This window comes from Malaclemys terrapin, chromosome 1 (assembly GCF_027887155.1).
Source record: "Malaclemys terrapin pileata isolate rMalTer1 chromosome 1, rMalTer1.hap1, whole genome shotgun sequence".
Lineage (NCBI taxonomy): Eukaryota > Metazoa > Chordata > Testudines > Emydidae > Malaclemys > Malaclemys terrapin.
The window spans coordinates 201,068,677-201,092,679 of NC_071505.1; the positions used below are offsets into that span (position 1 = coordinate 201,068,677).

Below are 24,003 nucleotides of genomic sequence, written 5' to 3' on the forward strand. Positions count from 1 at the left end.
GCCAGTCTCTGGAACGAGGGGCCGGTCAGAGGTAAAGGGGTACAGCACACTGGGGCAGCCCCACTCTGCCCAACCCAGCACGAGGGAACAGTTTACAAACTGGCAGCTACCAGATGCACACGGGCCCATCCGACACTATGCTGCTGGTGTGCCCCTTCCCCTTGGGGATGGGCCCATGCCGCGCCACACTGCCCCCTGCCCAGCACCTCCCAACCCCTATGCCCAGCATCCCACTGCTGAGACCCCTGCACACCCCTATCCCCCCACAACCACACAGCACCCTGCACACCACTGCCATCCACCGCCCCCTCCCAGTGCCCCAAAACAAACCTCCCCCACTGCCCAGCATCCCCACCCCCTCACTACCCAGCACCCCCCCCCCCCAAACCCTCCAGAGACCCACTCCTCCACACTCTGCTGCACTCACTGGCCCCACTGGGAGGTGACTGTCTGCCGGGCTGAGCCAGCAGCATGGCCAGAGCCAGTCCCAGGACGGGGATTGCTCCAGCCCCTCAGGAGTGGCGCAATCAGCCAGGTCAGAGTGGGAGCAGGGCCTGCCTGGGTTGGGCTCCCTCAGGACCCACTTGCCTGGTGGGGCTTGGCTGAGCCCCCCGCGCTTCCTCCCCTTCCCCCCACTGGCCAAGACCAGACCAGCCTCTGCACCTGTCCCAATGGTTCGACCCTAGGGAGGTAGGTGGGGCCCTACAGGTGGCAGGCAGCAGAGACCACTTGGAGCCAGAGCCGCACTGGGGAGCAGGGTAGACTCCTGGGACATGACCCCCACGAGCCCACCTGGCCTTGCCCACTAACCCTACGGCCAGGAGCCCTGCCCAGCCCACATGAGAAAAATACAAGGATGAGAGAGCATAAAGAAAAACAAGTGAATAAGAGCAAAGGAAGACCCCAGGTTAAAAGTGGTAAAATTGGAAGAGAAAAGCAAAAGAATCTGATGCTTTGGTTAATTAAAAAATTGTGGGTTTTTTTTTTTTGGTGACAGAAGGGGAGAAAAAAAGACAATGGACCAAATGGAAGAAGGAAAAACTCAAAGGTAGTGAGGGAGAAAATGAACAATGATAGTTAGCTATGACACTGAGTAAGTTTCCACTGTAAGACCATGTTTTCAGTAAGTTTCCCAGACCTGAGGACCACCTCTGTGTAGCTCAAAAGCTCCTCTCTCTTACCAACAGAAGCTGATCCAATAAAAGATATTACCTCACCCACCTTGTCTCTCAAATGATAAGACTTCACAGTAATTCTATCAGATCCATATAGAATTCAATTTTTACTATTCCTTAAACTTAAAAAAATTAACAGCGTAACTAAACAGTTTAGATCTGATTAAATAAAAAAGTAACTTGATTCTTCTATAGGCACCTAAAAAGAAAAAGTTATAGCCATGGCTTGTTTAAAAAAAAAGAAAAAAAAAATAGTTTTCTAAAACTTTTTTCCTATAGCTATTGTGCCAGTTTTCAAAATCATACAGTACCGACCTGTTTACACGCGAATCCGCTTATAGCGCAGTAGCGCCATGCCTCCCAGTGCTACCTATTTAACATGCGAGACTTGTTAACACGCGGTACAGGAACTTGCTATGTAGCACTACAGCTTTGCTCACTAACTCACTGACATAGAAACCGACGGGAAGTGCAGAGCAGAAACGTGTTGTACGTCTTTACCGATATTGGTAAAGTAGTATCACGCACGTTTAGTCATTGTCACACTAGAGAGATATATAATATAGTAGTTATATAGGAATATATATACTACATTAGAAAATTTTAACCGTAGGTCTAATATAATGGCAGAGGGCAAGTGTCAGCATTCCTACACTGTAGAAGAAAAGCTTGCTGCAACAGTTTGAGTAAATAGCAGAGAAACCCAGGCCAAAGTTTCAAAAGATATTGGGATTGCCGAATCTACTCTCCGGCAATTTAGGATGGCTAAAAAACTAATCTAAACTGAATGGCTTTGTACAAAATATTGATTCTGCCATGGGACTTACGCAAAAACGTGCGCGCTATTCAGCAAAACCCACAACATACAAAGCCACGCGCACGTGGTTTGCTCAGGAAAGGCTGAAAGGAATGCCGCTAAGTGGGCCAATTCTTCAAGCCCAAGCGACAAAATTTAGAAATTTAATGGAGGATGAATCATTCCAAGCCAGCAAGGGGTTTATAAGTAGTTTTAAGAAGTGTCATAGCATAGCGCAGGTATCCATTTCTGGAGAAAGCCAATCAGCTGATGAATCGGCCGCGAACGCGTTTCCTGCCGAGTTAAAATCTATTTTACAAAATGAAGACTACCATGAAAAACTTAATTGTGATGAAACAGCTTTATTTGCAAAACTGCTACCTGATAAGACTTCAGTCTTTAATTACGAGACACCGAAAACAGCTGGATTTAAAAAGATAAAAGATCGTGTGACTCTTCTTTTTTGTAGTAATAAGGCGGGCAGCCATAAGCTTACCCCTCTTCTCGTTGGCCGCTTTCATAACCCTCGCTGCTTTAATCACCTCAATAGAGCCAAACTGCCAGTAATATACACTAACAGCAAAAATGCTTGGATGACGAGACACATTTTCGATGACTGGTTCCACAACAGCTTTGTTCCAGCTATTCGTAAGCATCTGCGGTCGAAGAAACTCGAAGCCAAAGCACTTTTGCTACTTGACAATTGTCCAGCCCATCCTCCAGCCGAATCACTGGTATCGAGCGATGGAAAAATTTGAGTGCTATACCTACCATTCAACACAACATCAAAAATTCAACCTTTAGACCAGGGCATTATTCAGAATTTTAAAAACAATCATCAAAGGGAGCTGATTTCAGCGATCGTGTCATGCACGTCTTCAGGCATTTCCGAATTCCTGAAACAGTTAAACATGAAGGAAATTATTTATTTAGTTAAAAAAGTTTGGATCGGAGTAAAACAGAAGTCCATTGAAAACTGCTGGATGAAGGCTCTCGGTGATACCTTTTCTGTCAAAGACGGCTCAGACTCAGAAAATTCCAGCAGTGGCACGGATTCAGAGCCAGACTTCGAAGGATTTTCGGAAGACGACGTCCTACAAACACGCACGCAGACAAAAGAGGATAAAGGTAAACTTCTCTTTCAAATGATAAAAGATTTTAGTTTGGATACGGCGTCGGAAATCATAACTGAGTGGCTGGAGATGGATGAAGATTGCCCAACTTAATATTTCTTCCTCAGACAGAAATTCTGAACAGGCTGCGAGGCTATGGCGGACCACAAAAGTGATGGCGAGAATTCTAATAATGCAGGCCTAAATGACAATGACGACGAGGATGTCGTTGAAAAGGTCAAAATTTCGCCCACAGAGCCCTTAGTGCTGTAGAAACTGTTGTAAGATTTATGGAGGAGCAAAACGCGGAAAATAACGAAATCATTCATCTGCAGCGAATGACAGACTTCATAAGAAAGAAAAAAATGTGAGCATGAAAGAGCAGAAAATAACGGCTTTTTTTCCTAAGTGAATCATAGACACTTTTTTCCGCATGGCCCTCTTAACCCACAGTCGTGATGGCTTGACTCCTGACATCCGCACATAAATGGGTCTCTACTGTACTAACACAGGTGTTCTCAAACTGAATGGCTCTCAGCCTCCACCCCTAAACCCCGCTTTGACTCCAACATTTATAATAGTGTTTACGATTTTAAAAAGTGTTTTTAATTTATGGGGGGGGTTGTACTCATAGGCTTGTTGTGTGAAAGGGGTCACCAATACAAAAATTTGAGAACCCCTGGACTCACAGGACCCTAATTATCTTTTTTTGCAAGCATCACAAGTGAGCAAAAACTGTAAAATTAGACCAGTGGTTCTCAACCTATTTTCCATGGGGGGCCGCACATTCAGCTCTGTGTGTTATGAGGGCCGCATCCACACTACCCACTTGGCCCTGAGTATGTTACATGGGCCACAACTGTGTGCTGATTTTTGCAGCAAGTGGCCCAAAGTTTAAGAACTACTGTATTAGACTATGTATATAAAGATCAAGCATCTTCATAGTGAACACATCCCTAAACTTCAGCACCAAGTTGTGCAGTCTTGATGAGCAGACCTGAAGTTTAGGAACAGTTTATACTAAATCTGGCTAGAGAGAGATTAATTTAGATTGTAAGAGTTACTGTAAAAGTAAACATGAGCAGTTCCTACCCACCAAAATTAAGACGACTGATTGAAAAAAAGGTATATTTATTAGGTATTTGTTCCTCTTGGAAGACACTGACTAACTCAGTTTCTGTACAACACAATCATTTTTGACTTAAGAGTCAAAGTTGAAAACACAAAAAACAGAGTTATACATGTGGTTTGCTCCACAAAATTAACACCCATAAAACTGAAGGACTAAAAGTTCTCAGGTAAAATGTGACTTTTTTTAAAAAAGCCAAAACAGCACCAACATTAACAGATAAGAATTTTCCCAAATGAATCATATTACTTTGAACTAGATATTAGTTCTTATTGTTCTGTTACCAAACACATCACTACCAGATTAGATTTAAAAAAAAAAAAAATGTTGGACTGAGGAAGAATTCTGACATCTGAGCATCAATTTTCATTTAGAATTTAAACAATTTTAAACTGTAAAGTTTTTTTTTAAATACTTAAATCATTGCAGTTATCCTAAAGTCAGCTGGCATAGTAAGAAGCGGAAGCTGAGATCCGTTCCTGACTATACACTTCACACACCAGTATTCAGCTCACATTAGCCTGATTTTCAGAGGTGCTTGGCAATCTCACTGAACTCAAGGAGAGACGTAGTCGCTCTTCACCTCTGAAAAAAATCAGGTTGCGTGTCTTATATCCACCTAGAGAGCAAGTGTAATCTAGTGATACAGCACAGGCTCAGAGTCAAGAGACCAGAGTTCTCTAGGTCCAACAGACAATAATTTGCTGTTTAACAATAGACAAGTTACATAGCATCTCTTTGTCTCAGCTCTCCCACCTGTGAAACAGAGATAACCCAACTATGCAAACTGCAAGCTTTGGAAGAAAAGTGTATCAAGAATAAAATGTAATTGTGAACTTCAAAACACTTTACAAATATTAATTAATCCTCATCATCCATGTGAGAAGTATTATGCTTGGGGTTGGGAGAAAAGAAAAAAAATCTATTCACTTCTGGGGAGATGCTTTCCCTAGTGACTTGGAAGTGGGGAAGGGAGATCTAAGCTCAATTTCTGTAGAATCTAACCTTTCATGTTTTAAAAATTAAGTCCCCACTCCATACAGTTATATAAAAACCTTCCAAGTGTGAACTAAGGATGAAGCAATGCAGTCTGAGTATTCAGACAGCTTCTGCTATTACTCACTGCATTGTCAAGGAGGAACACAGTGAAATTAACAAGTTTTTGGTCATTTTCACTACTGCTTTTCAGCTATCCCTAGGCAGCAATGAAACTTGCTGTTATGGGGGAAGTTGTAAGCAACAGCAGAAGCAAGCACTATCCAAGAGGAAACAATATAAAAAAGTGGAGGCCAAGCCAGGGATCTACTAGGAGACATCTCTGCATCCTCCTACCAAGCAATACCAGCCAAGACTCTTGGGCAGGAGGACACTAGTAAAGACCACCACTCAAAGTCAGAAGACATCGGGACTGGACTGCTGGCAAAGATGGAGAAAAGAAAATTCCCCCTTCCAACATACAAGGAAGAGGATCTTCAAATTCAGACATCTACTAGCAAGAGGCTATTAAAGATGGAGCCTCTGAGCAAGGTCAAAGCATCTTGGAAGTAATCTCGGCAACTGCTGGCAGGACTTCTCAACAAAGGTCTTGTTTTGGACCCCAGCCGGTGCCTCTCTCTTCCCATCTTTCATACTGACCAAAATTCCAAGCCATATTTTCCCAGTTTTACAGACACGAAAGCTAAGGTAAAGGAATTAATCGTTTACCCGATGTCACAGAAGGAGTCAACATTATAAGCCTTGTCTACACCAAGAAAATTACCCACTGATGACAACAAATGTCAGTAACAGTGGCAGCTGAACTGGCGCTTAACATAATTTAGTGCAAACAGGCAAGGACAAACCTTGCTCCCCACCATTTTGGAAACCACAGCTAAGCCCTGCTCTGACCAGATGTGGGGAGAGGAGAGAAAGAGGGAGAAAAAATAGTGATGGAGATAGAGTATAACACAGGGAAAGAAAGAAAAATGGACATGGTGTGAGACTTGGGGGGGGGGGAACGACATGGCCTTGGCAGTTTGACAGCTTAAGTAGCTAGTATGAGAAATAATTGTCTTAGTAACACTGGTGATCAGCTGACAAGAGCAAATGCCCAGTTTTGCCAAAAAAAGTTGGGACATCTGGGACCACAATGGGAAGTATGGTCATCCTAGGCTATGGGTCCCGAAACTTTTTCAGTCACACCTCCCCCTTACCCAGTCCACCCCCTCATCCCTGGGAGCCAGGGCTGGGACCCGCAGTCAGTGGCTGAGAGTGGCCAGGAGCAGAGCCAGAGCTGGGCCTAGGGACAGGGCTGGGGTGGGGACCGAGTGGAGCTGGGGGTAGGGCTGGGCCCTGCTGCATCCCACCAAACGTTCCTCCATGCCTCCCTATGGGAGCATGCCCCACAGTTTGAGAGCCACTTCCCTAGGCTGTGGTAAGAGCTGCCCAGGGAGCCCAGGAAGCTGTGGGGAGTCCCAGACCCTGCACCTACTTTAGGCTGTGGGTCAGGGGGCCCAAGAACAACCCCAAGACCTTGTCCCTGCCCCCAGGGGCAGGTGGAGGGTCTAGGGCTCCCCACAGTGGCCCAGGCTCCCTGGGAAGCTCATACCATAGCCCAGCTTCCAGGGCCATCAAGGGGAAGGGAAGGAATGGCGGGGGGCATGTGGGAAGCCCAAATGTTCTTTGTGCCCAGGATCCTAATATATCTTAATCCGCCTCTGTAGAGACCATGGAAAAAAGTACAAGAGACATCTGAGGTATTAACGAAAACTGACAGTAACACTTTACCCTGCTCAGAAAAAAATTTAAAGCTTTACTGTCAGAAAAGATAATAAATTTAAAGAAAAATGTAAGTTAAAATGCAAGAACTAGCATTTTGAAATTTAAGGTTCCACTGAAGTTAATCACATGCCACAGGGGTCCACCCATATGGAGATCTGTGCAGAATTTGTGCTTAAAACAGCAGATCAAATCACTGATTTTTCTGGACAAAGCTATCCTATTTCCAGCCAAGCTCCAGATTGTCTATATTTTCTGGGACTATGCCAGTTTTTAAATGACTGAAAATCATCACAACCAAACACCTACCAGAACTGGATACAAAGGAAGGTTCAACTCATGAATGACTAACACTTTCTTCACTCTTGCAAATGACAAATAAAACATCAATAGCCTAAATCTAGGATTCCAAGCTTTAACAAAATTTTAGACTAATGTGTTTTCACTCCCCAAACCCTGTAAAAGGATAGACTAAATCAAATCTTCCAATAATCCCTTTTTCTTTCTTTTATTAAGTTAAAAATCATGGATGGACTTAGTTTGATGAAATTTGTTTAAAATATGCTAAATATTTTATTGGTACAACAGAAACTAGAAAAGATAACCACTAGTATATAAAAAAACCATACTGAGATGCCAATATCTTTCGATAGTAACATTTCTCATTGTATAATTTACACTGCTATTATGGAAAACCAGTAAAGAAATTTTTAAAAGAGGCTTCCCCTCCACAGACTTGTAAGCGGTTTAATTTCTAGTACAAAAGGATCAATAACCTAAAGTCCAACCAACATTTCTAGAACTTCTATACTGTGTCACAGTGTTGAGGGTAACCCACCTCAAAAATTCTGTCTTTGATAAAAGAGGGATCTTATTTCAAGATAATTCTACACATTCCTAAAGAATCTGAAAGTCTAATGAGGTTCAGCCCTCCCACCCCCCCACACACACACCCTTTTGCTGTTTTACAGTTACCGAGACCCATGGGTTGATAATCCCTGTTCGAAACCCAAAATTGGGTATCCAGAACGTTTCAAAGGGTCACATGGCAGCTCCTGTCCCACAGGGCTGGCCAGGCTCGTCTCCCTGCTCCAGGCACCGCAACCTCTGTTATCTCGCCACCACTCAGGTTTGGTCCAGGCATCATGACAACAGGAGTCCAGGTAGGCCAAATTTGAATGAGTGGCACTGCAAGCCCATGAGCCAGGTCACAACTCCACTCATACAAAATTGATCCAGTTAGGTGGGCGGGGCCAAACCTGAGTGGCACTGCAACCCCAGAGGTTGCAACACCCAGAGCAGAGAGCCAAGCCAAGTCCAGCCCAACCAGCCTCACAGCACAGGGGCTGCAGGAGCCGCCACTGAGGGGTGAGTGCTGGCAAGACCACCCTCTCACCCCCAGGGGCAGGATCTGACTGAAATTACCCTAGGGCAGTGGTCCCCAACCTTTTTTTGTCTGGCAGGCGCCAGACGATGAGCTACGGAGGACCATGGCGGCGGATGAGCATCCACCAAAATGCCGCCGACAAGCGGCAACGTCAATAGGCGTCGCCACTGAAATACCGCCGAGTAGCAGCATCATCCAGAGGCATCGCCGCCGAAATTCGGCAGCATTTCCGCGGTGAAGCCTCTGGATGACACTGTTTCTCGGCGGCATTTCAGCAGACGCTTCTCCGCCGCCCAGTATGCGGGCGCACAGATGCCCCATACCGTGTTGGGGACCCCTGCCCTAGGGCCTCCACCCCCAGACTATTTACTGGGTCGCTATAAGCCGTAAGAATTTACAAATGGGTCCTGAGCCCAGAAAGTTTGAGAATCACTGACCTAGAATATTAAAGCTCCCATACGGCAAATACATGTACTTTACTCTATTCCAGCCCTACTGAAGCTATGTGCATAAAGTTAAGCATCTGTTTAAGTGTCAGCAAGATTGCGGTGCCTAGGGGATCTATAATGCAAAGTACAGTAAAACCTGCCAAGAGCGACCACTCATCTGAGTTAGCAAAAGTGGTCACTTGTAAGAAGACGTGGTCTCTCTTCAAAAATTTGCACAGCAAACAGTGGTCATATTCCATGGCCTCTGCAAGAAGTTGCTCATAACAGTTGGTCTCTCTCAGGCAGGTTTTACTATATATGCCTTGTGCATCAAAGGAGATCATATTAGATCAACTTGTAAATACAAACAGTTTTCCAGGTCTATCAATGTTTATATTCAACTAGTTGCAAAAGATACCATTTGTCTACAAGAAATGCAGTTGTCTGTTACACTTCAGGTACATTGGAAAAACAGTCCAGAACCTAGTGAAAAAGAAGCCCATACAATCAAGGAACTCCCCCAAAGTAAGCTTGTATGAAAATGTAAGATTTTTGTTTTATCCCATCAATGTCTGAATTCCTACTATCATCCCAAACATTTGTGTCAATAACCAGAAGACAAGATAGCAACTCCTATCCAGCAGCTCAGACCTGAACTTTCTGAAATACGAGAGTAAAATTAATTGTTTTGTACAAAGAAGAATTAGTAAAGTTCACAATGAAAAACGTAACTGGAAATTGGTGCGTTAATCAACTTCCTTTAAAAAAAAGATTCCACTTTGGAATGCTGTCACCTTTTTAATTTATTCCTCTCACCCCATGTTAGATGCTCGTACCAGAGCGGTCTTATACCTTTGCTGACATCCAACTGGACAAATCATCCAGCAGGTCACTAAGCCAGATTTATTCTACTTACAGGAAAAGCATGACAAGCATGGGGTGTGGGGGAATCCCTGAAGTCTCCCAGGGATTCCACAAGCAAAGTTCTGAGAGGGTAAAATTAAGACATATAGACAAATGCAGAAACCCTGTCCACACTAAGAGACAACTGCATCAGAGGACCTAGTTAGAACAAAATTGTCCCACCCAAGTTAAAACATGATTCTGTATTCAAGCATAGTTGGAACCCTTTTTTAATTGAATTCCCAAGTAAAGCTATCACCATGGCTTTGTTCAGGAACGTGGTCAAAAAGTACAGCTGTTTTAAATAGATGGTTATACCCATTATGACAATATTCTATCAAAGCTAAAAAAGTTTTAAATGTCACCATATCCATGGGAGAAAAAAATTACAAGATTAAAATATGAGAAATCTGGTGGTAATTTTTAAGTAATTCCAGAACCCAAAAGAACTCAACCTTTGAACTTTTAATCTAATACAAATCACATAATGTTATCACCACACACAAGCACATACTTTATATCACAGACTACACACTACAATCTTAGTACTGCCACCTAGGAATGGCAGCATTCCATCACCCTAATAGCCACCCTCTCTGCGTACAAGGGGTGTATGGTCTGTGGTAGATGTTGTAGCTCTGGCTGGAGCTTAGGCTCTGAAGCCTTAGGGGCCAAGGGGGCTTCAGAACCCAAATACCAGGCCAACCTGCAATATCAAAGCACCATCTACAGAGCTATTTTTAGAGCACTAGTGCGAGACCCATTAACATGGGTCTCTGTACCCAGGCTGGTAGGCTTGCTTCCAGATGCAGAGTAGACATACCTTTAGATCAGGGATTCTCAAACTGGGGGTCGGGACTCCTCAGGGGATCATGAGGTTATTACACAGGGTCCATCAAGTGATCCATTCCCTGTCGCCCATTCCCAGCTTCAGGCAAACAGAGGCTAGGGATACCCATCCCTGCCCATCCTGGCTAATAGCCATTGATGGACGTATCCTCCATGAATTTATGTAGTTCTTTTTTGAACCCTGTTATAGTCTTGGCCTTCACAACATCCTCTGGCAAAGAGTTCCACAGGTTGACAGTGCGTTGTGTGAAGAAATATTTCCTTTTGTTTTAAACCTGCTGCCTATTATTTTCATTTGGTGACCTAGTTTGTGTGTTATGAGAAGGAGTAAATAACACTTCCTTATTTACTTTCTCCATACCAGTCATGATTTTATAGACCTCTATCATATCCCCCCCTTAGTCATCTCCTTTCCAAGCTGAAAAGTCCCAGTCTTATTAATCTCTCTCATATGGCAGCCATTCCATACCACTAATCATTTCTGTTGCCCTTTTCTGAACCTTTTCCAATTCCAATATATCTTTTTTGAAATGGGGCGACCACATCTGCACGCAGTATTCAAGATGTGCGTGTACCATGGATTTATACAAAGGCAATATGATATTTTCTGTCTTATTATCTATCCCTTTCTTAATGATGCCCAAAATTCTGTTAGCTTTTTTGACTGTCACTGCACATTGAGTGGATGTTTTCAGAGAACTATCCACAATGACTCCAAGATCTCTTTCTTGAATGGTAACAGCTAATTTAGACCCCATCATTTTATATGTATAGTTGGGATTATGCTTTCCAATGTGTATTACTTTCCATTTATCAACACTGAATTTCATCTGCCATTTTGTTGCCCAGTCACCCAGTTTTGAGAGATCCTTTTGTAGCTCTTTGCAGTCTGCCTGAGATTTAACTATCTTGTGTACCATCTGCAAATTTTGCCACCTCACTACCCCTTTTTCCAGATCCTTTATGAATATGTTGAATAGGACTGGTCCCAATACAGACCCCTGGGGAACACCACTATTTATCTCTCTCCATTCTGAAAACTGACCATTTATTCCTCCCCTTTGTCTCCTTTTAACCAGTTACCAATCCACGAGAGGACCTTCCCTCTTCTTGCGAGCTGTCAGCCTCCACCCCAAACCCCGCTTGGCCTCCAGCATTTATAATGGTGTTAAATATATTAATAAGTGTTTCTAGTTTATAAGGGAGGTCACACTCAGAGGCTATGTGAAGGGGGCCACCAATACAAAAGTTTGAGAACCACTGCTTTAGATGGCTTAACTTTTTCTTGTGTCTGGATTTGTGTAAGGTACATTGTGCGTAGCAACTCTTACTGCTTCCTCAGTAAGTCTGTGTGTATTATTACATTATAATGTTAGATGACAGACTAAAATACAAAGGAGAAAGACTACAACCCAGTACCATAGGTACATAAGATTATTTTTTGCAAAAGATATACCATCTTCTAGGATACTAAAATAACGTCCAACCACTCAAATTTAGTTCACATAATACACCTGAACTACAACTTTTGCCCCTAAATTTAAAACAAATATGACAAGAGCAATACAACTATTAAGGATTCACCCAATAATCAAATTAATGGTTAAGAAGAGCAGATATTTCCAAAGCATGATGTTCCTAGAAAAATAGTGATTCTTGAACAGCGGAAAGAATTTTCACTTAAGCACTTGGATGTTAACAGTAGCATCCCAAATTATAAGAGTAAACACTAAAGAGTTTTGGAAGAGATATAAACCCTCATGTTTATAATCTCTAACTACTAGGGATAGGAGGAAACTTTCCCTGTGTGCAAATTATTCCCCATTAGGGTTTCTAACACCTTCATCGGAGACATTTGGTTTTGACTCCTGTCGGTGACAGGATACTGGATCAGATAGACCACTGGTCTGATTCTGCATAATAATTTCAGTGCTCCTTAGAATGCAAGTAAGGATAAAAGCATTGTTTCTTCCTTAAAAATATGATCATAACAGACTTCTCTTGCATCTGAAGAAGTGAGGTTCTTACCCACGAAAGCTTATGCTCCCAGTACTTCTGTTAGTCTTAAAGGTGCCACAGGACCCTCTGTTGCTTGAGACTGAAGGAAGTAATTTAATTTTAAATTAGATTTAAGTTTATCAGTAAAAATTTTTTCAAAATGATCAATACAATTAAAAATTGCAGTATCAGCTAACAAACACTTTTTCAGAAAAAATAGCTATACTGCCTGAAATCCATGTAATTGTTAATTTCTAATAATACTTTAAATACAGTTGAGTATATTGGGGGGAAAAGGCTCCCATGACTATTGAAGAAAAATTCTCAGTAACCAAGTAGAAGTTATTTTTATCACAGGCAACAACAAAATTCTTATTCAGTTTTACTCAAGATCTGACATTTTGAAAAGCCCTAAATTAACTGCATATTTAAACTTGAGAACCTCTGCAGGAGAATACTACTGTGGTTTCTTTACTGTGGCGTTTCTAGTTCCTCAAGTGGCTATTTACTTATCTTTTCTCATTTTCTTTGAAACAATTCCAGCATTTTCAATACAATACATAACTGACAAGACTGGATACATAAGGGCTTGACAAAGCCCTAGCTGGGATGATTTAGTTGGTGTTGGTCCTGCTTTGAGTAGGAGATTGGACTAGATGACCTCCTGAGATCTCTATTCTAACCCTAATATTCTAATAGAAACAGGGGTTGCTTTACACTGTGGGGTACCCTCAAACATGAATGCACTAATATAGGAAACAAAACACTTCTAAAGGGGGTGGTGTCTAAAGATGCAAAAGACACACATGGTCTGCTCCCACTGCCCTTATTGATTGGTACCTACAGAAGCAGCACTTCCTGTCAGTTCAATAGGAAGTAGTAACACCAGAAGAGTAAATTCACCAAAACATGAAGCAGCAGGCTGGAAACAGTAAGATGACAGAGGTTGCTTAAAGGAAATGTTTTAAAAAGACTATATGAAGAGGCATGATGATAGAAAGGGCATAAAGTAAAACTGAAAAAGTAGAAGAAAAAGTAATGCAAACTTATGGGTTTATTTTTAACCTAGAGCCTTTTTTCACAGAACTAGATGTTCAAGGTTCTTCCACTGCAGTTCATTCTAGATTATACTGATTATGTCTTTGTTCAGAGCCATCTTTAAGTATCCATGACATCCAGCACAGCTGGACTTTACTCTCCTGCTCCAAATACTGCAATTGGGGGAAATAATTTTAATGTTTGAGAAATATGACCGAGAAAACTGCTGTGTTCTTCTAGTTTGAGAAAACAAATGGTGCTGCTGCCTTGAAAATAAACATTACATGTTTTACAAAATCCTCAAAATCAATGTACAGTAGGATTAAAATTTTGCTGAAATAGATGGCTTCATCCTACATGTTCCCATTTTATCATAAGCAGCACCCAAAAGATCCAGGATGTAGCTAGCAGTTTGAAATTTGTAGATAACTGCTAATCTGTTACTCATAACCTCTCAAGGTACACATGCCACTACAGCTAGCTAATCAGCAAAGACCCAGTCCTCTCAAAACTTACCACCAGTCCCATAGCCCAGCACAACTGTAGTTAGTTAGCAAACGGATAATAAGAGGCCCAGTGGCACACAAACCTGCAAGTCAGTTTGCCAGAGCAAGTGTTCCTAGCATATTTAGCACTATATATAGATAGATAGATATAGCTATATAAAAAAATAAAATTAGCCAGGTTTTAAAAATTTAGGCCTCAATCCTCCAATTAGGTCCATATGGGCAGATCCTTGCACATACCCAAAATGACTTCAGGGGTCTTTGCTCAGATGCAAAGGTCCGCCCACACTGAACCCAATATCAGGATCAAGGATTTAAAACAATTTGCAGACAAAATCAACATGCCTGAGAGAACCATAATACACACCTGATTTGTATAAAGAATTTTAGTCCTTTCAAAATTCTAATTAGAATTACACACATTTTTATATCGTTAAATTAATTTTTGCTACATGATCATTCAATATACAACTTGATTCCTGAACAATAATCAAATTAAATATGGCACCTCACAACTTAGGACATTTCTATGACATTTATATAGAAACAAGTTTATCTGGCAATAACAAAGACTGTTAGTATGGATTTTTCATATACATCCTCACTGTAAGCAGACAATGGTGCCAAAAGTGAGGTAAAATAGTAGTTAGATAACTCGGGGGGGGGGAGGGGGCTTCCTGTGGTCATCTCCTCAATTACCTTTTATATTGTCATTAAGAAATGATGGCCTAGATGTTACAAATTATGTCCCAATTGCCTTGCCTCAGTTATTAATCTCAAAGTAAAGTTTTAACACTGGTGAAAAGAAACAACTGGAAAGTCTTAAGTTGTCATTTTGGAGAACTAACAGGGTGAACCAAAGAGAAAGGGGCATAAAGGGGGAAGGCCGTTTTCCACATAGAAACAGTTTTATTAGGAATGGGAGCTACAGGAGAGACACACTTCGCCTGCACCCGTGTTAATAACGCTTACAGCGGGTGGGAGTGAGCTAGTGCTGCTGGATTTCACTCCGATTTGGGGGAAGAGTCTGAGCAGGGCCTTATTTCCAGGCGTAGCCCTGGCCTACACGGCTCCAATCACTCTACTTCAGTAATGGCGCTTGGTGTGAAATGAAACGAGACTCGGGAGAGGTAAAAGCGGGTGCAGCTCTGCGGGGAGCCCCTCTCAGCCCAGCAGTCCAGGGAGGGGCCGCCCGGCGGACAAACTCCCCGAGGGGCCAGGGTGGGTGCGCTCCCTCCAGCCCGCCTCGCAGCCCCGCACAGGACGGAGAGGGGATGAGACGCCGTCAGCCATTTTCCTTGACGCTCCAAAACACAGCGAGACACGGACACACGCCGGGGGCTGCGGGGGCGGCGCCGCCGCCACCTCCCCTCCCGCCACAGCCATAACACAGCGGCCTCCGGCTCCCCACCCCGCCCAGGGAGCCCCGTCCCCCAGGGCCACGGACCGCTCAGCCTGCGCCTCCCTGCGCTCAGCGCGGCCACCGGGTGCAACACGAACCGCTCCTCGCCACCCTGCCCCGGCCTCTGCTCACCCCCGCACGGTATCCTCTTCTCCCGCTGCTGCCGCGGCCCGCTCCCCCCCTGGGTGCTTCTGCAGACGATGCGCCGCCGGGGGCTGTCTCATCCCAGGCAGCCAGCAGGGCAGCGAGTCATACTCGGCGTAGAGCCGGCGGGCGGAGGGGGTTGTCCGTTCCCGGGCCCCGCGGCGCTGTGTGGAGCTGCCCGCACTCGGATCCCGGCCTGGCCGCCTGGCTCCCTCCGGCAGCGGCGCCGGGGCGTCTCTCCTGCGTCACCAGCTCCTGCCCGGCAGCCCGGGGCTTGGCCGGGGCCTGCACGCTCCGCCCCGTCCGGGGCTCAGACACACACCCGGGGGAGGGGCGCACACGCTCCCCGCGCCTCTCACCGGGGCCTGGGTTCGGCGGGGGGAGGGGCCGGGCACTGGCCGCGCGTTGCGTGCACGGGACGGAGGAGAACAGACACGGCGGCGCGGCCGGTTCCTCGCTCCCGGCGCTGGCGTCTCGCTACGTCCTGAGCAATATGGCGGCTCCGGCAGCGCTGGGCCAGCGGCGCAGACTCCGACTCAGCGCGACGGCGGCCCCGCCACCCAAACAGCGTGACCCCCCCTCGCCGTGTGTCACTCAGCCCGACGGCGGGGCAGGCCTGGCGGCTGTCACCGCCCCCTCGGGGCGCGCGGGGCGGGGGAGGAAGGGGAGGGGGCGCGGGGCGGCCGGGCCGCGCTCACTGGGGCGGGCGGCTGCGCGGCCGTTTCATGTCGGTTAGGCTCGTTCGGGTTCCATTGTGACCCGCTGTGCGAACAGCGCCGCCGCGGAGAGCCCGGATAATGACGTCAACGCTTCCTGCTCAGGGCTGGGGTGGGGGAGGTGGAACGGGAACAGGCGCGCGCGGGGGCCTGGCGCAGCCGCTGACGTCCCCCTCCCCTGCGGGGCCGGGAGTCCCGCCTCACGTTGACGGGCGCCGCGGGCCCCTTTTGGGCTACGCGCTCCGGCCCAGGCGGGCAGTGCCTGGGGAGAGGTAGAGAAGCGCCTAGACACGCAGCAGCGCTGTTTGCCGACTCAGGGCATTTCCGCCGCACCGGGCTGCCCGTGGCTTAGGTCAGAAGAAGTAGCCAAACAGTCACTGCCCCTTGCCCTGGCACGGGTACTAGAAATCGGGTGGGACAAGGTCAGTACGAAACAATTCCTGGGGCTGCCTGGCACAGTACATGCAGACATGCTGCATCACTCGTTTTTCATGAGAGTCTTGCATGCATACAGCACCCTTCACCCCAAAGCATGTTACTAATTTAGGACCTAATGCTGCAGTTGAGTCAGACTATGGAGTTTTGCCTAGACAGTAGAAGGGGGTCCTTAGACTGACATACAAGCTAATACTGTATACACATAGCAATTACTTCACCCATAATTGCATGCAGCCACCACTGGAGTAAGACACAATAATTAGTTAAAGGGCATCAGCAATGTAAAACTCAAATTTATCTGTTTTCCTTCCCCCCCCTCCATTTTTTTCTTGTAACACTTAAGGTTACTATAACATATTTTTGTCTATTTTTTCCTCCAATTATTTACTTGACAGCACTTAATATAGTAAATTCAATATCGTCACATCTCTGCATTTGTGTGGACTTTTTATACAGCAAGAGGAGGGAGAAAACACATTTTAAAAATAGGAAATAGTCAAAAACCACAAAAGTTGGCAGGGAGATGGAACTCAACCACATCTAGTACCTGAAACTACTTTTACCTTTTAAAAAAAAAAAAAAAGATCAAATTTCAAGTTGATGGTCTCGTTATACAGCATTGGCCCATATGACGCTAATAGTTTCAGGACAGGAAGTGAAGACAACAGTATCCAATTAAAAGTGCAGGGGTAACTTTATGCAGAATGTAAGGAGTTGGAATTTGCCCAGGAGGTCAGGGCTAACAACCCTAACTTGTGAAAAATGTTTATCTCCAGTGTTTGCAGTCTGTACAGACCAAAACAACAACTACCCATAGTGACTGGGCTCAGGGATTTTCCTGTAAACAGTCTTTAAAACTTGGGACTGAAGGGTGAATTATGGTGCAATTTCCTGATTTACTTGTGTTTTTCTGCAACTCTTAGTATTTGGAGAGGACAGCAAAAGCACATCTTAGGGCCGCCTATACTACAAAATTGTGTCAACCACATTTGTCAACATACAGCCGCCAGTTACTAAATCGTGTGTGTGTGTGTGTGTGTGCACTTTGCTCCTTGTGTTAGCGATGCAAATCCTCACCAGGTGCGCTTGTATCAATTGTATTGTCAGTGTGGAGCATTCTGGGATCCCTTCTAAAAGCCAGTAACATTGACGTAAGTAACCCAGTATCTACACTGACACTCCGTCGACTTAGTTATATCAGCCGTGACTCTACGCTGCTCCATGAGATGGTGTTACTAAATCGGTGTAGAGAGACACTTTGGCAGGAAACCAATTTAAGAGAAGATGCATCTATAGCTAGGTTAATGCAAGGCTGCTTACGTCGACCTAACCTTGTAGTGTAGACCAGGCCTTAGTGTTAACCACTCAGTAAACAAACCAGTACATACTGCTATCCTGTTATAGTACAAATGCAATAGTTTGTTTACTGTCAGACTAGTTTTTAATATATTTTTACCACCAACAAAAAATGTAAGGAATTAATCAAACAAGGTAATAATTTCAAACTATGGTCACTGTAAACATCAATAAAAGTTTAGGCCTACCAACTTTTGCTTTTAAGAACTACATCAAACACAGCCCAATTATTTCCATTTTGATGACTTCCTACACCTCTTCCTGAGATTTTGATGTCTCAATTTCCTATCCCTTTTCCCTCTCTGCACCATCACTCATTCTTTCCTTCTATTCCATTTTGATTTTGTTTTGTCACCCACATTTCCTCTCCTTTCCCCCCTGGGCAGACAGTAAAGTGAAATTGACCAGAATGTCTGCAATTCTACTTCATTTCACTTTCTTGTTTGCCTCAATACTCTCTGTTTTGCAGGAACCCTCTAGGCTCTCACTGTTTCAGCTTACTTACACAGGTATAAGTGCATTTTCAGAATAAATCAGAATTTTCAAGTTGTGTGCACTTTTCAACTGCCTCCAACCCTTTAAAACAATAGTAGTGTCTAATTACAGTCGTGTCTATTTCCTATTTATCTTTAAGTGGCTTAGTTTACTTTTTATGAAAAATGCCAGGTTGACAGAACTGGAAATTAAAGTTTCCCATGTATCCAAATAATAGTGCAAGTAATAGCAGTGCAACCTCTTATGCTGTCCTGACAATATAACTTTATCCTGACATGTAGGTATTATCCTAGGTTCAAATAAAGAATATGCCTTTCTGTCTTTGGCACCTTTAATGGCATCAAGCAGACTGATAAGTGTACTGGTAGTTTTTATAATGCCCACTAAGAAATAGACTCAGACCTCAGTTCAATTTGCATAATTCAACAAAAGACCATTAGATACTACTAATAGCCCTATTAAACCCCAAGCAACTTTTAGCAAACAGGATTATTACACTAACTTGTAAGGAAGGCTTTCTTTAACAAAGAAAAAGAATAGAAATGTCATTGCATTTAACTGAAAGCTTCAACTTAGGTTATACAACAGATGTGAATTCTCCATGACTTTCTAGTGTCCTTGCTATTTTGGTGGTATTTTCCTCATTTTACATTGTAGTTTACTTACATCGCACACAAACCTAGTGTTTTGCAATTTTTTATTATTGTAATTTACTAGTCTCAAAAATATTGAAACAAAATTGGGGTTGTGCATTTATGCTAAAGAAATTATGCTCATATTTCTTCTGGTACTTTGATATTTTATCTCCTTTGTCAAACATTTTAAAAAGACGTGTTCCAAAATATTTTTGGAAGTTGCTTGTAGCCATATTAATCAAACATCACAATAGGCTAATGCAGACAGGTATTTATGGCATCAAATAAAAGGGATCTCTGGAATAGCAATGGGTCTGTTGTGGTTATTCAACAAGCAAATCCCAAAACAGTCTTGTCTGACTGTGCAATTCTTCCACTCTAACCAACAAAAAAAGGCCTCTGTTTATGTTAATTTGGGCTTCCCAGATGTGCCCCAGAATCCTTTGAGTTGGTTTCCTCAGCTCATTTTATGAAGCTTTGTTGCAGCTGATGCAAAGGTCTGTGGACCACTTTTGGGCACTGCAGATAAGTGCTGCACACAAAATGGGAACATTAATATGGAAGACAAGATGAACAGATAAGGGAGTAGATAAATTATTGATTAAAGAGGACTGCTGGGTGGAAGACAGCAGTTAGTGAGCAAGTGCTCACAAAGCACACTTATTCCATAATAAAGTATCCATGCAGGATTCCAGGATAAATATTGCAAAATAGCTTATTTCATAATAGCTATTCTGGACAGTTTTCCCCTGTAGACTAGCCCTAATCTGATTAGAAGTTCTTACATGACATTTTTAATTCAATTTAAAAAAAAAGGAGGATTTATGCATTGCCCTGCAAGGTTTCCAACTCATTAAGCTGCAGCATTGTTCTAGTCAGCATACCAAACTCAAACTGAAACTAGCTATAAATATGTGAAACTGACTAATCTAGTTTAATTGTCCAACCTGAAATAAATGCAAAAAGTAGACAGCAGTGAAGATTAAGATGTTGAAAATATTCAGTTTAATATCTTATGAACAAGGATATTTAAATTAATTACTCTAAACATTCCATACACTAGATTTTTATCTTGCAGTATCCCTTTCAAGTTATACATTTTTATTACTACACAAATTCTCAAAACTAGCACTGTAAACAGAGGGATCTAAATAAAGACCAAGTCTCCACATGAACATGTATCTTGCTGCAACACAATGCAAGTATTCAATATAACTGTGCAAGCTAGGACTGTTTTACCACATTACCTGCCTTCATATCCTTATGAAAAGCAGGGGGCCAGTGGAAAAAATAGTATATCATCATGTAATTTAAGACTATCATAATGCATACACAGAAGAAGTCTGAATTAAGGTAACATAGGCAACTTTAATTTTGGCGTTTCCTAACTTTTGAAGGATTGAGTTTTCATCCTTAGTTTTTTTTAGTGTAGATTTTGTATGTAATCATATATGAAATTATATAGGTAGCTAGCAATCAGAAATAATATGTGAGCTGACATTGCTCTGAACTTTTGCATTTCCTGACACTTTAAATTAACTTGGCATTAATATTGTTTTTTGTATTCCATGTCATTTTAGAGACAACAAAGCATTTGTAGTAAATTTGTGTTGTGCAGTTATACTATGCACAGCTCCATAAACTAAAACTCATAGACTTAGTCTACACTTGAAATTTCCCTAAAATGAACATTGTTTACACCACTAGCATAGCTTCACCATGTTCAAGTATTATGTTTTAACTTTGATAGATATTGGAACCTGGGCTAAAAAGGGTTCTTAAAAGTGGTTATAAAGACATGTTTTCTTCTGTCTGCACAAAAGATATAAGGTGATCATGCCACTGTGTTTAAACATCTTAGAATCTGTAGTGTAGATGGGAAATAGCCCAGGAAAAGGCCCAGGTAGGGACCATCGAATTGTGGAGGTAAATGCGTGGTTACGCCGGTGGTGTTGGAGAGAGGGCTTTGGATTCTTTGACCATGGGTTGTTCCAGGAAGAAGGATTGCTAGGAAGAGATGGGATCCACCTAACTAAGAGAGGGAAAAGCATCTTCACAGGCAGGCTTGCTAACCTAGTGAGGAGGGCTTTAAACCAGGTTCACGGCGGGATGGTGACCTAAGCCCAGAGATAAGTGGGGAAAGGGATACCAGGAGGAAACACAAGGAGAAGGGTGCAACAGGGGAGGCCTCCTGATCGATACTGAGAAAGTAGGGCAATCGGCTAGTTATCTTAGGTGCCTGTATATGAACACAAGAAGCCTGGGAAACAAGCAGGAAGAATTGGAAGTCATGGCACAGTCAAGGAACTATGATGTGATTGGAATAACAGACTTGGTGGGGTAACTCACATGACTGGAGCACTGTCATGGATGGGTATAAACTGTTCAGGAAGGACAGGACAGGGAGAAAAGGTGGAGGAGTTGCACTGTATGTAAGAGAGCAGTATGATTGCTCAGAGCTCCAGTATGAAACTGGAGAAAAGCCTGTTGAGTGTCTTTGGGTTAAGTTTAGAGGCGAGAGCAACAAGGGTGATGTCATGGTGGGTGTCTGCTATAGACCAGGAGGATGAGATAGACAAGCCTTTCTTTGGACAACTAACAAAAGTTTCCAGATCACAGGTCCTGATTCTCAAGGGGAACTTCAGTCACCCTGACATCTGCTGGGAGAGCAATACAGCAGTGCACAGACAATCCAGGAAGTTTTTGGAGAGTGTTGAGGACAACTTCCTGGTGCAAGCACTGGAGAAACCAACTAGGGCCATGCTCCTCTTGACCTGCTGCTCACAAACAGGGAAGAATTGGTAGGGGAAGTAGAAGTGGGTGGCAACCTGGGCAGCAATGACCATGAAATGGTTGAGTTCAGGATCCTGACAAAAGGAAGAAAGGAGAGTAGCAGAATACGGACCCTGGACTGCAGAAAAGCAGACTTTGACTCCCTCAGGGAACTGATGGGCAGGATCCCCTGGGAGGCTAATATGAGGGGGAAAGGAGTCCAGGAAAGCTGGCTGTATTTTAAAAAAGCCTTATTGAGGGTGCAGGAACAAATCATCCCAATGTGCAGAAAGCATAGTAAATATGGCAGGCGACCAGCTTGGCTTAACAGAGAAATATTCGGTGAGCTTAAACACAAAAAGGAAGCTTACAAGAAGTGGAAACTTGGACAGATAGCTAAGGAGGAGTACAAAAATATTGCTGGAGCATGCAGGGGTGTAATCAGAAAGGCCAAAGCACAATTGGAGTTGCAGCTAGCAAGGGATGTGAAGGGTAACAAGAAGGGTTTCTACAGGTATGTTAGCAACAAGAAGGAGATCAGGGAAAGTGTGGAACCCTTACTGAATGGGGAGGCAACCTAGTGACAGATTATGTGGAAAAAGCTGAAGTACTTAATACCTTTTTTTGCCTCGGTCTCATGGACAAGGTCAGTTCCCAGACTGCTGCACTGGGCAGCACAGTATGGGGAGAAGGTGAGCAGCCCTCAGTGGTGAAAGAACAGGTTAAGGACTGTTTAGAAAAGCTGGACATGCACAAGTCCATGGGGCCAGATCTAATGCATCTGAGGGTGCTGAGGGAGTTGGGGATGTGATTGCAGAGCCATTGGCCATTATCTTTGAAAACTCGTGGCGATCGGGAGAGGCCCCAGACGATTGGAAAAAGGCAAATATAGTGTCCATCTTTAAAAAAGGGAAGAAGGAGAATCTGGGGAACTACAGACCAGTCAGCTGCACCTCAGTCCCTGGAAAAATCATGGAGTAGGTCCTCAAGGAAACCATTTTAAAGCATTTGGAGGAGAAGAAGGTGATCAGAAATAGTCAACATGGATTCACCAAGGGCAAGTCATGCCTGACCAACCTGATTGCCTTCTATGATGAGATAACTGGCTCTGTGGATATGGGGAAAGCAGTGGACGTGATATATCTTGACTTTAGCAAAGCTTTTGATACAGTATCCCACAGTATTCTTGCCAGCAAGTTAAAAAAGTATGGATTGGATGAATGGACTATAAGGTGGATAGAAAGCTGGCTAGATCATTGGGCTCAATGGGTAGTGATCAACAACTCGATGTCTAGTTGGCATCGGTATCAAGTGGAGTGCCCCAGGGGTCGGTCCTGGGGCCAGTTTTGTTCAACATCTTCATTAATGATCTGGATGATGGGATGGATTGCACCCTCAGCAAGTTCACGGATGACACTACGCTGGGGGGAAAAGTAGATATGCTGGAGAGTAGGGACAGGGTCCAGAGTGACCTAGACAAATGGGAGGATTGGGCCAAAAGAAATCTGATGAGATTCAACAAGGACAAGTACAGAGTCCTGCACTTCGGATGAAAGAATCCCATGCACTGCTACAGGCTGGAGACCCACTGGCTAAGCGGCAGTTCTGCAGAAAAGGACCTGGGAATTACAGTGGATGAGAAGCTGGATGAGAGTCAACAGCGTGCCCTTGTTGCCAAGTAGGCTAACGGCATATTGGGCTGCATTAGTAGGAGCATTACCAGCAGATCGAGGGAAGTGATTATTCCCCTCTATTCGGCACTGGTGAGGCCACACCTGGAAAATTGTGTCCAGTTTTGCTCCCCCCACTACAGAAAGGATGTGGTCACCCTATTTGTAATAGAACATCTCTTAGTTATGAAATAATGTTATCATCTTGGGAATTATAATCAGGCTCAAACTTTTTTTTATTCTTCCAGTAATAGTGAATATGTGATATTTTCAAACTCAGGCTGTCTATATACATAT

General features: G+C 43.7%; 1 protein-coding gene and 1 long non-coding RNA gene across 5 annotated transcripts in view; one reads left to right on the top strand and one right to left on the bottom strand.

Annotated features, from left to right (window-relative positions):
- Positions 1–15,702, bottom strand: part of USP9X (ubiquitin specific peptidase 9 X-linked) — a 217,540-nt gene extending 201,838 nt beyond the window's left edge. For all 3 annotated transcript variants that reach the window (XM_054005771.1, XM_054005769.1, XM_054005754.1), the window contains exon 1: positions 15,613–15,702. The gene's annotated coding sequence lies outside the window, so the exon portion shown is untranslated. The remainder of the gene's footprint in view (positions 1–15,612) is intronic.
- An 839-nt stretch (positions 15,703–16,541) lies between these two features.
- LOC128830617 (uncharacterized) overlaps positions 16,542–24,003 on the top strand; it is a 53,845-nt gene continuing 46,383 nt past the window's right edge. For both annotated transcript variants that reach the window (XR_008443616.1, XR_008443617.1), the window contains exon 1: positions 16,542–16,762. This is a non-coding gene — a long non-coding RNA (uncharacterized LOC128830617). The remainder of the gene's footprint in view (positions 16,763–24,003) is intronic.